At 39.8% G+C, this 16,191-nt stretch overlaps 1 long non-coding RNA gene across 1 annotated transcript; it reads right to left on the bottom strand.

Moving 5' to 3' along the window:
• Positions 1-870: 870 nt before the first annotated feature.
• On the bottom strand, positions 871-16,075 carry LOC123803517 (uncharacterized). Its single transcript, XR_006782902.2, has 3 exons — positions 15,894-16,075; positions 5,227-5,298; positions 871-1,243 (listed from the first exon to the last, which is right to left on the bottom strand). It is a non-coding gene; the product is annotated as an uncharacterized LOC123803517 (long non-coding RNA).
• Positions 16,076-16,191: the final 116 nt, after the last annotated feature.

The following is a 16,191-nucleotide window of genomic DNA, read 5'->3' as shown; positions in this document are numbered from 1 at the left end:
GAGTGAAACTAATGAGTTGATACTCTCCAAGCACGTTGAGGATCAAAGCTGGAGATCTGAAACTTTGGCAAGAATACAGCCACCTGTGGGCATGGGTGGGCCCAAGTTGAGAGGCCCTGGAGAGCAGTGCCAGGGGCTGTGCACACCTGGCTGAGCCTGCCTGCGACAAGACAGGTGTCAGGGCTGGCTAGAGAAGGCCAGGTCCCCAAGCTGCATGCAGGAAGGAAGAATTTGGAACCATTGTAATTAAATTAATTACAGGAATTGGGAGGGGGGAGGTGGAAGTAAAGGACAAGAAAGAAGAAAACATTCCCATGAAAACAAATTAACCAATGTTAGAGTTTTAGCTTTAGTTTGCTCCCAAAATGGTGCAACCAGTGTCCTTTTTGTATGATAAGAAATAAGAATATTGTGATTAAAGCAAGAATACTTGATTTCTACTTAGAAACCCATTCCCATCTTTACCTTCAAAGAGGCAAACCCTCTGAGGTGGTTTATATGCTCCTCCCTACATTTAAAAATACTTTTACATAATTGTAATAGCCTGACAACTTGCTTTTTCCATACAATCTTATTTTTAAGAATTGTCCAATTTGATATACACGAATTTACTCCTTTATCACCTCCAGCACATGCATAGACCACATTTTGTTGGTGGCCATGTAATACCAATAGCCAAAACTTAATAGCATTCCTCTCTACCAGAAACGATCCCAAGTCCTCTCTGTACATCAACCCCTTGAATTCTTCACCTAGGAGGACATAGGGATAAATCAAATTTCTCATCGTTACACAGCTGGTAAGTGACAGGGTATGATTTGGGGCCCAAGTCTGAGGCCAAAGTTCAGGCTTTTACCCACTGCACTATCCAGCCTGCCCTTGGGTTGCTTCCCAAGTTATGATATTTCAGGCAAGTGACCCCAGTATTGTATCAACTAGCTATTGCTGGGGAACAAGCCATCCCCAAAAGTAGTGGCTTGAAACAATAACGGTTTGCTATTTCTCATGATTCTGTGGGCTGACAAGATGGGTCTTCTGATCTTACCTGGACTCAGTAGCTGTGGTCAGCTGGCAGCTTGGCTAGTTGGCCTATGATGGTCTCATTCACATGTCTGGAGCCTCAGCTGGGATTTCTGGCCTTCTCTTTCCAGCTGGACTTCTTCAGAAAATGGTGGAAATGTTCCAAGAGAGTGAGAGCAGAAGCTGTAAGGTCTTGGCAACAGCCATTTCTGCTGCATTCTTTCTGTTAAAGAAAAGTCATAAGACCAGCTCTGATTCAAAGGGTGGGAAAACAGACCCCATCTTTGATGGGAGGGAATGCAAAGAATTTGTGGCCAACTTTAATCTACTAAAATAACCATTCTTATATATTCCCTTATAGTATAGGGAGTGTGTGTGTCTTTAAAGTGAGTACTAAGAAGTAGAATTGCCGGAACTGGATTTTCCAGCTTGGGTTTTCTAATTACTCAAAGATTTTTTTTATTGCAATATAATTCACATACCAAAAAATTCACCATTTTAAAAGGGTGAAAATCAAGAGTTTTTAGGTTGTGCCACCATCACTATTATCTAATTCCAGAACATTTTTATTCACCCAAAAAGAACCCCCTAACTCATTAATAGTCAGTCTCCACTTCCCTCCTCCTTAGCCCTGGCAAACACCTATAAATTTAACTATCTTGCACATTTCATATAAATGGAATCAGACAATATGTGGTGTTTTGTATCTGGGTTCTTAAACTTGGCATGTTTTCAAGGTTCATCCACATTGTGGCACGTAGCAGTACTTCACTCCTTTTTATGGCTGAATAATATTCCGCTGTACCGATTAACCCCAATTTGTTTATCCATTCACCAGCTGATGGACATTTACGTTGTTTCTGCTTTTTGGCTACTATGACTAATACTGCTATGAACATTCACGCACAAGTTTTTGTACAAACACACATTTTCTCTTCTCTGAGATATACCTTAGAGTAGAATTGCTGGGACATATGGTAATTCTATGTTTAACTTTTTGAGGAAGTGCCAAACTAGTTTCCACAGTGGCTGAACCCATTTTACATTTCTACCAACAATTCATGAGGTTTCCAACTTCTCCAAATCTTTGCCAACATTTGTTATTTTCCATTTAAAAAAAATTATAGCCATTCTAATAGGTGTAAAGTGCTCTTTTGGTGTGATTTTGATTTGCATTTCTCTAATGAATAATGATGTCAAGCACTTTTTCATGTGCTTTTGGCCATTTGCAGGTCTTTCTTGGAGAAATGTTTACTGAAATCCTTTATCCACTTTTAAAATGGGTTGTCTTTTTATTGTTGAATTTTAAGAGTTCTTTTTCTTTTATAAAATATTTTATTTATTTATTTGACAGAGAGAGAGAGAGAGCACAAGCAGGGGGAGCGGCAGGCAGAGGGAGAGGGACAAGCAGACTCCCCACTGAGCAAGAAGCCCAATGTGGGGCTTGATCCCAGGACCCTGGGATCATGACCTGAGCTGAAGGCAGACAGTTAACCAACTGAGCCACCCAGGCACCCCAGTAAAAGTTCTTTATATATTCTAGATGGTAGACCTTAGTCAAATATATGATTTGTAAATATTTTTTTCCCGTTCTGTGGGTTGTCTTTTCACTTTCTCAATAGTGTCCTTTAAAATACACAAGTTTGTATTTTGATGAAGCCCAGTTTATCCATTTTTTTCTTTGACTGTTCATCCTTTTAGTGTCATATCCAAGAAATCATTACCTAATCCCAGGTTATGAAAATTTACACCTATGTTTTCTTCTAAAGGTTTTACAGTTTTAGCTCTTACATGTAGGTCTTTGATCCAATTTTAGTTCATTCTTAAATATGGTGTGAGGTAAGGGTCCAGCCTCATTTCTTTGGATATCTAAATACCATTTGCTGAAAAGACTGTTCTTTCCCTCTTGGGTAGTCTTGTCATCATTGTTGAAAATCAGTTGGGTACCATTACAATACGAAATAGTAAGAATAACAGCCAGAATCCTTGCCTTGTTCCTAGTTTGGGAATAATTCTATTATTTCACTGTTATGTATGCTGTTTGATACATGTATTATCAGGAACAGGAATTTCTCTTTAATTTGGGTTTACTAATGTTTAATCATAAATGACTATTGAATTTTATCACCTACTTTTTCCTGCAGTTATTGAGATGATCACATTTTTCTCCTTTAACCATACCACGTGCTGTATTACATTAATAGATTTTCTGTTGAAATGCCTCTGCATTCCTGGGACAACTAATTGCAATTATTTTCTATTCTGAGTTCCTTTTCTAGCTCCCTGTCTCAGATCATGCTTTGGAGGGTCAATGTCGTTTCCTGTTCTGGGTACTCATCAAAAACTCCAGTTTTTTAGTTGAAATGTTCTCTTAGAAGGTTCCGGAAGCTTGGTTTTGCTCATTAGCGATGTGGTGGGGGGGGGGCTGAGAGGCTCCAGGGCAGAGCCCAGTGCTTTAGGCTGTGTATTTGCCACAGAGGAGCCAGATGAAAGTCAGGGGCGGAGCAAGAAGCAGCCTTCCAAAGTTACCTACTTTGGTCTTTAAATAGCAGAATTAAAATTCTCTGTCCTTATCTGTAAAGTTTATTCTGTCTCATAAACATTTCTGGTGAAAAGTATAACTTTTCTCATTTCATGTTCTGAGCACTTCCTATAAGCCAGGCACTGTGCTCCGTGATTTATATACATGATTAATAATGATGCTAGCTACCATTTACTGATCCTTAACCAGGTATAGGCACTGTGCTAATCGTTCTACTGTAGTATTTCATTCAATCCCCTTACCCGCCCTATGGGGAGGTATTATCATCTCTAGTTTGCAGAAGAGGAAACTGAGGCTGAGAGAGGCTAACTTGCCAGTGGTCGTTAAGACGGAGCCAAGATTCAAAATCAGGTTTGTCTCATTACAGAGCCTATGCCCTTAGCCGCTGCTATACGTGCTATGCACAATTAGCTTTGTCAGCCCAAACTCCCATGATCAGTATTAAGTACTGCCAGCTCCATGTGACCAGAGCGTGACTGAGCATTGCCAAGCGCGACTGGCTGGAGTCACTTGTGGTCTGATTGGTCTTGGTGTGAGGCCGTGACACTTGCTCACATGAGGTGTTCTGCAGTAACAGCTCCCTTAGGGAAACTGTGGTGTGTGCTTTTCTTTTTAAGCTTTTAAGAAATAACGGCTTTATTTGTGATGTAATTAATCTACCATATAATTGCCCAATTTAAAGTGCACAATTCAGGATTTTCTGTATATTCACAGACTTGAACAACCATCGCCATAATCAATTTTAGAATAGTTTCATCACCCCCCCCCCAAATACATCCAGAAGCTCTGTAACCATTAATAGTCCTCATTTCCTCCCAAACTCCTCACCAGCAGGGAAGCAATCTGCTTCCTGTCTATATGGATTTGCCTTTTCCGGATATTTCATCTAAATGGAATCATACAATATATGGCCTTTACTGACCGGCTTCTTTCACTTTAAATAATGTTTGAAGGCTTATCCATGTTGTAGCATATACCAGCACTTCCTTATTTCTTTTTATTTTCAAGTCATATTCCATTGTATGGAACAGGACTGGCACTGTTCGATGTAATAGATACTTGCTGAATGAATGACCAAGTCCTTTGGTGGGATCAGCCCATCCGAAGTTGCTCTCTTTCCCCCTTTTCTCTCTTCTGATGCAAACATGTCTTAAGGCCACTCTGAGGTTCTTTGCTTTCAGCTCTCTGCTCTCAGACCAGCTAATGTCCCCACCTGGGGGTAGTGCCTGAAACCTCCTTTCAGGCTGTACTTTGGGTTAACATTTTCATACAAAAAGCCTCACATTTGTGTTTATCATCTGCCTGCCCTCTGGGTGAGCCAGGTGCACAGGAGAGAATAAAACCATCACGCCCCCAGCCACCTTCTGAGGAAGGGGTCTTGGGGTGCTTCCCGAAGACGTTTCTATAAACAAAAAACTTGGGTTCATTCATTCCTTCACAGATCTGGGTTTTAAGAGCCTGAAGAACATACAACTGGGGAGCCCCACTTTAAACCCCCCCAAACTACAAGCACAAAATTAGGTACCCAACTTTGTATTTATTCAGAATGAGAAAATAAATCAATACAAACCACAAATTTAGAAAAACTTATACCATAAACATCACAACATTTTGGAAAAATGTGATTTTTATTAATTTAAATGGTGTTGACACCCTTCTCTCACCTTTTTTCATGCAGTTTTTGGCCGCAAACTCTTCATTCACCTCTTCATAGGATGGTGATTTTGTAATATTCTCTATTGAGAGAACAGAAAGATAATTTAGTCTTTTTCTAGCATGGTTGATCAAAAATTGTTAATTATCATTAACAGTTTAGGAAAGTTCCCCGCTCATTTTTAATAAGTCCATTTTTATTATTTTGCATTTTGCTTGTGTAGTCACTAATCTTTCAAATGATAACACTCATTAACCAGTCGGACACTGATGTCCTAACAGTAATGGCATGTTTCAAGTTTTAGGTTATTTTCATCAATGCCTGCCTGTTGTGTCAAATAGCAAGAGATTTAAACACAAGAATTCTGATAAATTTTACTTCACCAGATTCTTATAAAAAAGAGCAATGTATAGTACATTTGTATGTATATGCCATGTATCAGTTAATTATCATTGTATAAAAAACCACCCCAAAAGTAAGGGTTTTTTAAAAAGATTTATTTATTTATTTATTTATTTATTTATTTGAAGAGAGTGTGTGGGGGTGATGGGGCAGAAAGAGAGGGAGAGAGAGAGACTCTCAAGCAGACTCCCCACTGAGCATGGAGTCCCATACGGGGCTTGATCCCATGACCTTCAGATCATGACCTGAGCCAGATTCAAGAGTCAGATATTTAACCAACTGAGCCAATAAGGCACCCCCAAAATTCAGTTCTTTTCTTAAAAAAAGATTTTATTTTATTTTTTATTTATTTGAGAGGGAAAGACAGATAGTGACGGAGATAGCAAGAGACAGCACAAGCTGGGAGGAAAGGGAGAAGCAGGCTCCCGCTGAGCAAGGAGCCCAACGCAGGGCTAGATCCCAGGAGCCTGGGATCATGACCTGAGCCAAAGGCAGACCCAACCATCTGAGCCACCCAGGCACCCCTAAAATTCAGTTCTCAAAACAACAGTCATTTTACTCAGTTATGATTCTGTGGGTCAGCAATTCAGGCTGGGATCAGCTGGGTGATTCTTCTGCCAGTATCACCTGGGATCGGTCATGCAGTTATAGTTATCTTGCAGCTGGAATGGGGCTGTATAGCCTAAGGTGGCCTCATTCACATGTCTGGTGGTTGGTGCTAGCTCTTGGTTGGGACCCGCTCTCCAACAGGTCTCTAATTTTCAGGAAGGCTGGCATGGGATTCTTTATATAGCAATGGAAGAACTTCTTTTTTTTTAATTAATTTATATCTTTGAGAGAGAGAGAGAAAGAGAGCATGAGCCTCCAGAGGGGCAGAGGGAGAGGGAGAGAGAATCTTAAGCAGACTCCCCAATGAGCATGGAGCCAGATGCGGGGCTTGATCTCACAACCTGAGCTGAAACCAAGAGCCGGGTGCTTAACCAACTGTGCCACCCAGGCGCCCTGGAAGAGCGTCTTTATATAGGAAAGGCCAAGAGCAGAAGTTGCATGGCTCCTTGAGGTCTGGGCTTGGAACTCCTGCTTTCCTTCTCCCACATTCTATTAGTCAAAGAAATCACAAAGCCAGCCCACATTCAAGAGGTGGGGACAGACTCCACTGCTTGATGGGAAGAGCAACAATGTCATATTGCAAAAGGGATTTGTGCAGTGATGGGAAGAATTATTGTGAACATCTTTGCAAATGATCTACTATGTAATGCATTGCTGAGTATATTAACAGGAGAGCACACAGAATAAAAAAAATACCTTACTTATACAGGATCAAAGTTAAGAACTAAATTCGACTTCTCAGAACCAAACAAGAAGAGAGTAGTGAAATATTTATAGTGTTGAGAGAAAAACTCCAACTTAGACTTCCGTACCCTGTAAAATTATCCTTCAAAAGTAAAGGAAAAACAAGGTTTTTCTCTGACAAGCAAAAATTGAGAATTTGCTGCCAGTAGACCTGCCTTGCAAGAAATGTTAAAAGAGTTTCTTTAGGGATGCATGGGTAGCTCACTTGGTTAAGCGTCTGCCTTCAGCTCAGGTCATGAACCCAGGATCCTGGGATTGATCCCCACATGGGGCTCCTTGCTCCCTGGGGAGTCTGCTTCTCCCTCTGCCTGCCACTCCCCCTGCTCGTGCACTTGCTCTCTCTCTCTCTTTCTCTCTCTCTCGGTCAAGTAAATAAAACTCTTTAAAAGAGTTTCTTTAGAGAGAGGGAATATTATAGGGGTGCCTGGGTGGCTCAGTCAGTTAAATGTCAGACTCTTGGTTTCGGATTGGGTCATGATCTTGGGGTCTTGAGATAGAGTCCCGTGTTGGGCTCTGCGCTCAGCACGGAGTCTGCTTGGGGTTCCCTCTCTACCTCTCCCTCACCTTCCTATCCTCTCCTCACTTGCACTCATGCACACACTCTCTCAAATAAATAAATAAAATCTATAAAAAATATTTTAAATAAGGAAGGAAAATTATATAGGTCAGAAGCCCAGATCTATGTAAAGAAAGAAAGAGCATCAAAGAAAGAATAAGTGAAGGTAAAATAAAACCTTTTCTTTTTCTTATTCTTAATTGATCTACAGATAAGAGTTTGTTCAAAATAATAAATAGCAGCAATGTATTTGATCGTGTATGCTTATGTATATGTCAAATAAATGATATCAGTGACACAACGAACAAGAGGGAGAATTAAGATTATTTTGTTATGGGGGATGGGCTAGATGGGTGATGGGTATCAAGGAGGGCACTTGTTAGAGCACTGGGTGTTGTATGTAAGTGATGAATCACTACATTCTCCTCTAGAAACCAATATTGCACTGTGTATTAACTACCTAGATTTTAAGTAAAAAAAATAAAAGACCAGTGATTTTTTAAAAAGATTATTATTTTAAGGTATAACCTGTAAAGCAGTGTGGTGTTATCTGAACATATACTTGGATTAGGTATAAATGTGCATTCCAAACTCAAGGACAACTACTAAAAAAGGTTAAAAAAAAAGGGGGCTGCTGAGTGGCTCAGTCATTAAGCATCTGCCTTCGGCCCAGGGCGTGATTCTAGGGTCCTGGAATCGAGCCCTGCATTGGGCTCCCTGCTGTGCTGGGAGCCTGCTTCTTCCTCTCCCACTCCCCCTGCTTGTGTTCCCTCTCTCAGTGGCTGTGTCTCTCTCTGCCACATAAATAAATAAAATCTAAAAAAAAAAAAACAAAACTGTTAAAAAAAAATAAACTAATATGCTAAGAAAGGAGAGAAAATGGAATGATATGAAATGTCCAATAAAACCCACAAAGGCAGAAAAAGAGTGGAAGACAAAAAAAGAACAAAGAACAAGGAGAGCAAATATAAAACAGTAGCAAATATGTCAGATATTATTCCAGCTATACCAATAATTACATTGAACATCAATGGTCTAAATGCACTAATTAAAAGACATTGTCAGAGAGGATCAAAAAACAAGACCCATCTATATGTCATCTATGAGAACCCCCCCTCTTTAAATATAAAGACATATAGATTAAAAGTAAATGGATGGAGAACTATATACCATGCTAACATTAATCAAAAGAAAGCAGGAGTAGCTATATTAACTTTAGACAGAGTAGACTTCAGAGCAAAAAAAGTGTTCAGGGGTGTGGCAACCACTCTGGAAAACAGTATGGAGGTTCTCAAAAAGTTAAAAGTAGAACTACCTTACAACCCAGCAATTGCACTACTAGGTATTTATCGAAAGGATACAAAAAATACTGATTCAAAGGGGCACATGCACCCCGATATTTATAGCAGCACTATCAACAATAGCCAAACTATGGGAAAAGCCCAAATGTCCATCAATGGATAAATGGATAAAAATGTGGTATATATATATATATATATATATATATATATATATATATATATATATATATATATATACAATGGGATATTACTCAGCCATCAAAAGAATGAAATCTTGCCATTTGCAATGATGTGAATGGAACGAGAGTGTATTATGCCAAGTGATATAAGTCAGTCAGAGAAAGACCAATACCATACGATTTCACTCACATGTGGAACTTAAGAAACAAAACAGATGCACAGGGGAGAGGAAAGAAAAATAAAATAAGATAAAAACAGAGAGGGAGGCAAACCATAAGAGACTCTTAACTATAGAGAACAAACCGAGGGTTGCTGGAGGGGAGGTGGATGGGGGGGTGGGCTAAATGGGTGATGGGCATTAAGGGCAGTATGTGTTGTGATGAGCACTAAGAGTTATATGTAAGTGATGAATCACTAAATTCTTTTTTTGTTAAGATTTTATGTATGTATGTATGTATGTATGTATGTATTTACTTATTTATTTATTTATTTAGAGAGTACACAGGAGCCTGAGCGAGGGGAGGGCAGAGGGAGAGGGAGAATCTTTAGCAGACTCCGTGCTGAGAGTGAAGCCCAATGTAGAGCTCTATCCCACAACCCCAAGATCATAACCCGAGCCAAAATTAAGAGTTGGATGCCCAGGGGTGCCTGGGTGGCACAGCGGTTAAGCGTCTGCCTTCAGCTCAGGGTGTGATCCCGGCATTATGGGATCGAGCCCCACATCAGGCTCCTCTGCTATGAGCCTGCTTCTTCCTCTCCCGCTCCCCCTGCTTGTGTTCCCTCTCTCGCTGGCTGTCTCTGTCGAATAAATAAATAAAATCTTTAAAAAAAAAAAAAAGAGTTGGATGCCCAACTGATTGAGCCACCCTGGTGCCCTTGATCACTAAATTCTACTCCTAAAACCAATACTATACTATGTGTTAACCAACTGAATTTAAACAAAATCTTGAAAGGAAAAGAAATACTAAAACTGAAAAAAAAAAGAAAAGTACCAGAGAAAACAAACAAAAAAGCTGGCATTCTAGAATTCTAAACCTAGTGAATATACCTGGAAAAAAATGAAGGCAAAATAAAAATATTTTCAGGCATACAAAAGTTGAAAGAATTCATCACTAGTAAACCTGAACTGCAAGAAATGTTAAATATTTTAAGAAAAGAATCCATGCTTTTATGCATGAGCTATATTAATAAATTAATTAAGACTACAGAATCTGGGGACAGATTCCATTACTTCCTAACTGTGTGACTTTGGGCAAGTAACCTCTTCGTGTTTCAGTTTTCTCGTAAGTTGGAGATAATCATAGAATCTAATTTAAAGGGGTGCCTGAGGGGCGCCTGGGTGGCTCAGACGTTAGTCATCTGCCTTCGGCTCAGGGCGTGATCCTGGCGTTCTGGGATCGAGCCCCACATCAGGCTCCTCTGCTTGGAGCCTGCTTCTTCCTCTCCCACTCCCCCTGCTTGTGTTCCCTCTCTCGCTGGCTGTCTCTCAGTCAAACAAATAAATTAAATCTTAAAAAAAAAATAAAAAAAATAAATGGGTGCCTAAGTGGCTCAGTCATTTCAGTGTTTGCCTTCAGCTCAGATCATGATCCCAAGGTCCTGGGATCGAGCCGCCCATAGGGCTGCCTGCTCTGTGGGGAGCCTGCTTCTCAGTCTCCCTCTGCCTACCACTCCCCCTGCTTGTGCTCACTCTCTTTCTCTCTCTCTCTGTCAAAAAAATAAATAAAATCTTTAAGACAAAAGAATCTAACTTAAAGTGTTGTTGTGGGAAGATTAAGTGTGATTTATGTGATGTGTGTGCATGCGTGTACACATGTGTGCACAACATTGGCATAATAAAAGCAATATAACTGTTAAAAAAACTTTTCAAGTATAAAGAGAGGCACTGCATAATGATAAAGGGGTAAATTCCCCAAGAAGAAAGAACAATCCTTACCATATAGATGTCTAACAACATAGCATCAAAATATGTGAGGTAATAACTGATAAAACTTCAGGGAGAAATAGATGAATCCAGTATTATAGGTGAAGACTTCAACACTCTTCTATCAGAAATGGACACACTCAGCAGTCAGAAAATCAGTCCGTCCATAGCTGAACTCAACATCACCATCAATCAACTGATATAATGGACATCTATAGACTACTTTGTCCAACATCTATAGCATTATCAAGCTCACATGAAACATTCACCAAGGTGGGACACATTCTGGACCATAAAACACCTTAACAAATTTAAAAACATAGAAGTCATACTGTTTTCAGACCACGTAGAATTAAAATGAGATATCAACAACAGAGAGACAGCTGGAAAATTCCCCAAAACTTGGAGATTAAATAACATAATTCTAGATAACACATGAGTCAAAGAAGAAAGCTCAAGATAAGTTTAAAACTATTTCAGGGGCACCTGGGTGGCTCAGTCATCAACTGTCTGCCTTCGGCTCAGGTCATGATCCCAGGGTCCTGGGATCGAGCCCCACATTGGGCTTCCTGCTCAGCGGGAAGCCTGCTTCTCCCTCTCCCACTCCCCCTGCTGGTGTTCCCTCTCTCACTGTGTCTCTGTCCAATAAATGAATAAAATCTTAAAAAAAAAAACAAAACTATTTTAAACTAAATAAAAGCAAAAACACAACTTATCAAAATTTGTGGGATGCATCAAACGTAGTGCTTAAAGGGAAATTTATAGTATTGAATCATATATTAGAAAAGAAGAAAGATTTAAAACCAATCATCTAAGCCTCCATCTTAAGAAACTAGAAAAATAAAAGAGAATTTTAAATCCAAAATAAGGAGAATTAAAGAAATAATAAAAATTAGAGCAAAAATCAATGAAACTACAAACAGGAAATCAAAGAGAAAATCAATAAAACCAAAAGCTGGTTTTCTGAGAAGATGAATAAAATCGATAAGCCTATAGCCAGGCTAACTAAGAAAAAGAGAGAGGGTACAAGTTATTAATATCAGAAGTGCATGAGGGGACATCACTACAGATCCCATGGACATTAAAAGGATAATCAAGAAATACTGTGAACAAGCCAATGCCCACAAATATGATAACCCAGATGAAATGAATCAATTCCCAAAAGACACAACCTGCTAAAACTCATACAAGAAGAAATAGACACTCTGAATAGGCCTATATCAATTTTGAAAATTGAATCAATAATTAATAACCTTCCAAAACATTAAGCATCAGATCCAGATGGGTTCACTGGTGAATTCTATCCAAAATTTAAGGAAGAAATTACACCAATTCACCACAATCTTTTCCAGAGGAAGATAGAAGCAGAGAGAATACTTCCTAACTCATTCTATGAAGCCAACATTAATACCAAAACCAGACAAAGATATACAAGAAAAGAAAACTAAACACAAGTATCTCTCATGGACATAGATGCAAAAATCCTCAACAAAACTTGTGGAAGTCAAATCCAACAATGTATTAGAATATACATCATGAGCAATTGGGATTTATCCCGGGTATGCAAAGCTGGTTCAACATTTAAGAATCGGGACACCTGGGTGGCTCAGTCGGTTAAGCATCTGCCTTCAGCTCATGTCATGATCCCAGGGTCCTGGGATTGAGTTCTGAATCGGGCTCCCTGCTCAGCGGAGAGTCTGCTTCTCCCTCTGCCTGCTGCTCCCCCTGCTTGTGCTGTCTCTCTCTTTCTCTCTCTGACAAATAAATAAAATCTTAAAAAAAACCAAAAACACCAACATTCAAGAATCAATTGATGCAATCCATCATATCAACAGGGTGAAGAAGAAAAATTACACAGTCACATCAATAAATGCAGAAAAACATTTGACAAAACTCAACCCCCACTGCATCTGAGTGGCTCACTCAGTTAAGCATCTGCTTTTGGCTCAGGTCGTGATCCCAGGATCCTGGGATCAAGTCCCTCATTGGGCTCCCTGCCCAGTGGGGAGTCTGCTTCTCCCTTTGCCACTCCCCCTGCTCCTGCTCTCTCTCTTGCGTGCTCTCTCTCTCAAATAAATAAATAAATAAAATATTTTAAAAAAATTCAACACACAATAATGATAAAAATTCTCAGTAAACTAGGAATAGGGGGAAACTCCCTCAACTGGATAAATAGTATCTACAAAACACCTGCAGCTAACATCATAGTTAGTGGTAAGGAACTTAAAGCTTCACCACTAAGATCAGGAACAAGGCAAGACGTCCCCTCCTACTACTGCTTTTCAACATCATACTGGAATTCCTAACTAATGCAATAAGATGAGAAAAGGAAATAAAAAGGGTACAGATTGGGAAGAGAGAAATAAAACTGTGTTTGTTCACAGAGGACATGATTATCTATGAGAAAATCACAAAGAATCAACAAAAACCATCTGGGAACTACATGATTAATAGCAAAGCTGCAGGATATAAGGTATATATATGTGTGTGTGTGTTTGTGTGTGTGTGTGTGTGTGTCCATTTGCTTTCCTATGTTATCAGCAATGAACACGTGGAATTTGAAATTTAAAACATAATACTATTTAAGTTAGCACTCCCCAAAAATAAAATACTTAGATACAAATCTAACAAAATATGTACAAGACCTGTATGAGGAAGACTACAAAATTCTGATAAAAGAAATCAAAGAACTAAATAAATGAAGAGATATTCCATGCTCTTGGATAGGAAAACTCAGTATTGTTAAAGGTGTCAGCTTTTCCCAGCTTGATCTATAGATTCAATGCAATCCCAGTAAAAATCCCAGCAAGTTATACTTGTGGATACTGACAAACTGATTCTAAAGTTTATATGGAGAAGCAAAATGAGAGAGGGAAACTGAAGGGACCCCATGAAAGACTGCCTTTTTGCTGCCTCTGTTCTTGCTAGGACCTACAGCCCTGCTCTACACATGTCTTATGGTATAGATATATCCTCATTGTAAAGGTCAAGGAGTTAATGATTTCTTTGGAGTCTTCCAGCACAAGAGATAACATCTAAGGAGTGACCAGTGAGGTCATAATGTACCTCTTCCAGCACCACAGACTCACAAGATCCCTGGCTCCAGGGCATAAGTGGCTTATGGAGGACACCCAAACACTTTGTTTTAACCAGTTCCTGGATGCTGAGGAGACATGTCACTGGACCACAATCCTCAATAAAAACCCAGATCCAGAGCAAAGACGAGACTCACTCTTTCCTTTCTGAGTTTCCTGGACACTCTGTCCATATCTATACTCTCTATATGTCTTTAATAAACTCTGCTCTCACTTCCTCTCAGTTTGCATTTGATTTCTATCCTGGGTGAAGACAACAATCCTCTTGGCTGGTTTTGTAGGACACCCTCTGGGTTTTGGACCCAGCCAGCCTGCATCAAAAAGACCCAGAATAGTCAACACAATATTGAAGAAGAACAAAACTGGAGGACTGATACTGACTTCAAGACTTAATATTGATCTATAGTAATCAAGACAGTGTGATATTAGCAAAAGCATAGACAAATAGGTCAATGGAACAGAATAGAGACCCCAGAAACAGACCCACATAAATAGTCAATTGGTCTTTGATGAAAGGAGCAAAGGCAGTACCACGGAGACAAGAACAGTCTTTTCAACAAATGGTGCTGGGACAATTGGACACCCACATATGAAATGAAATAATGAAATGAAATGAAATGAAATGAGATGAGATGAGATGAGATGAGATGAGATGAGATGAGATGAGATGAAATAAGGATATAAACACAGACCTTACATCCTTCACAAAAATTAACTGAAAATGTATCACAGACCTAAGGGTAACATGTAACATTGTAAAACCCTCATAGAAGATAACATAGGAGAAAATCTGGATGACCTTGGGTTTGGCAATGACTTTTTAGATACAACACCAAAGCCATGATCCATGAAAGAAAGAATTTATAAGCTAGACTTCATTAAAATTAAAGAGTTCTGCTCTGTGAAAGACTCCTTGAAGGAAATGGAAACACAAGCCACAGACTGTATTTGTAAAAGACATAGCTGACAAAGAACTGTTATCCAAAATATACAAAAGCTCTTAAAAATTCAATAAGAAAAGACCTGAAAAGAAGATAGACGGCTGGGAAATAAGCATATAAAAAGTTGCTTCGCATCCTGTCGTCAGGGAAATGCACATTTTTTTTTCTTAAAGATTTTATTTATTTATCTGAGAGAGAGAGAGAGAGAAAGAGAGAGAGAGAAAGCACAAGTAGGCGGGAGGAGCAGAGGGAGAGAGAGAAGCAGACTTCTGGCAGAGCTGAGCAGGGGTCCTGAGATCATGACCTGAACTGAAGGCAGATGCTTAACAGACTGAGCCACCCAAGTGCCCTGGAAAAGCAAATTAAAATGAGATAACACTAGACACCTATCAGAATGGCCCGCAGGCAGAATGCTGATAACACCAAATGCTGACAAGGACTTAGAGCCCCAGGAGGAAGTCTCATTCACACAGGTGGAACCCTCAACTGAGAGAGTTTGGGAAGTGTGGGGTTTAGCTTTCCTACGTCTCCAACTAGAAGAGAGTGGAATGAGTGATTTGGAGAGTGCCAATCTGGAGAGGTGATACCGTATTATACTCCCAGCAACACAGAGCTTCTCAACTCTTTGAGCTTTACCAATCTAACACGTAGCTTATTGTTTTAATTGGCATTTCTCTTATGGGAGAGGCTGAGCGTCCTCTCTGATAGACCATCACAACGTGCATCTCTGCGAATAGAGTTCAGTGTGAATGCTGCCCCCTGCAGTTGTGTAGTGCGGTTACATACCGTTTGAATTTCCTTTTGTGAATTCTTCATGTACTTGGCCCACATGCTGGCTTCCTTTTTTCATGATATATTTAGCTGGAAACACATGGGGCCTGAGCATGTGGCATCTCAGTACCAGTTTTCCTAACCTAAACCTTACCTAGTGTGCTGGTTAACTTTCTGTCAACTTGACGTGGAGAAGGGATGCCCACATAGCTGGTAAGATATTACTTCTAGACTTGTCTCTGAGGGTGTTTCTGGAAGAGATTAGCATTTGAATCAGTAGACTGAGTCACGAAGATTGTCCTCACCAGTGCTGATGGGCCTCATTGAATTCACTGAGGGCCTGAATAGAACAAAATGCAGAGAAAAGGTGAATTTGCTTTCTGCTTGAGCTTTCATCTTCTCCTGCCTTCAGATATCTGCCCTCCTGGTTCTCAGGCCTCTGGACTCAAACT

Source organism: Ursus americanus, chromosome 21 (genome assembly GCF_024610735.1).
Source record: "Ursus americanus isolate L20-20 chromosome 21, mUrsAme1.1.p, whole genome shotgun sequence".
NCBI classification, from domain to species: Eukaryota; Metazoa; Chordata; class Mammalia; order Carnivora; family Ursidae; genus Ursus; species Ursus americanus.
This window is presented reverse-complemented; position numbering and strand designations above follow the sequence as displayed.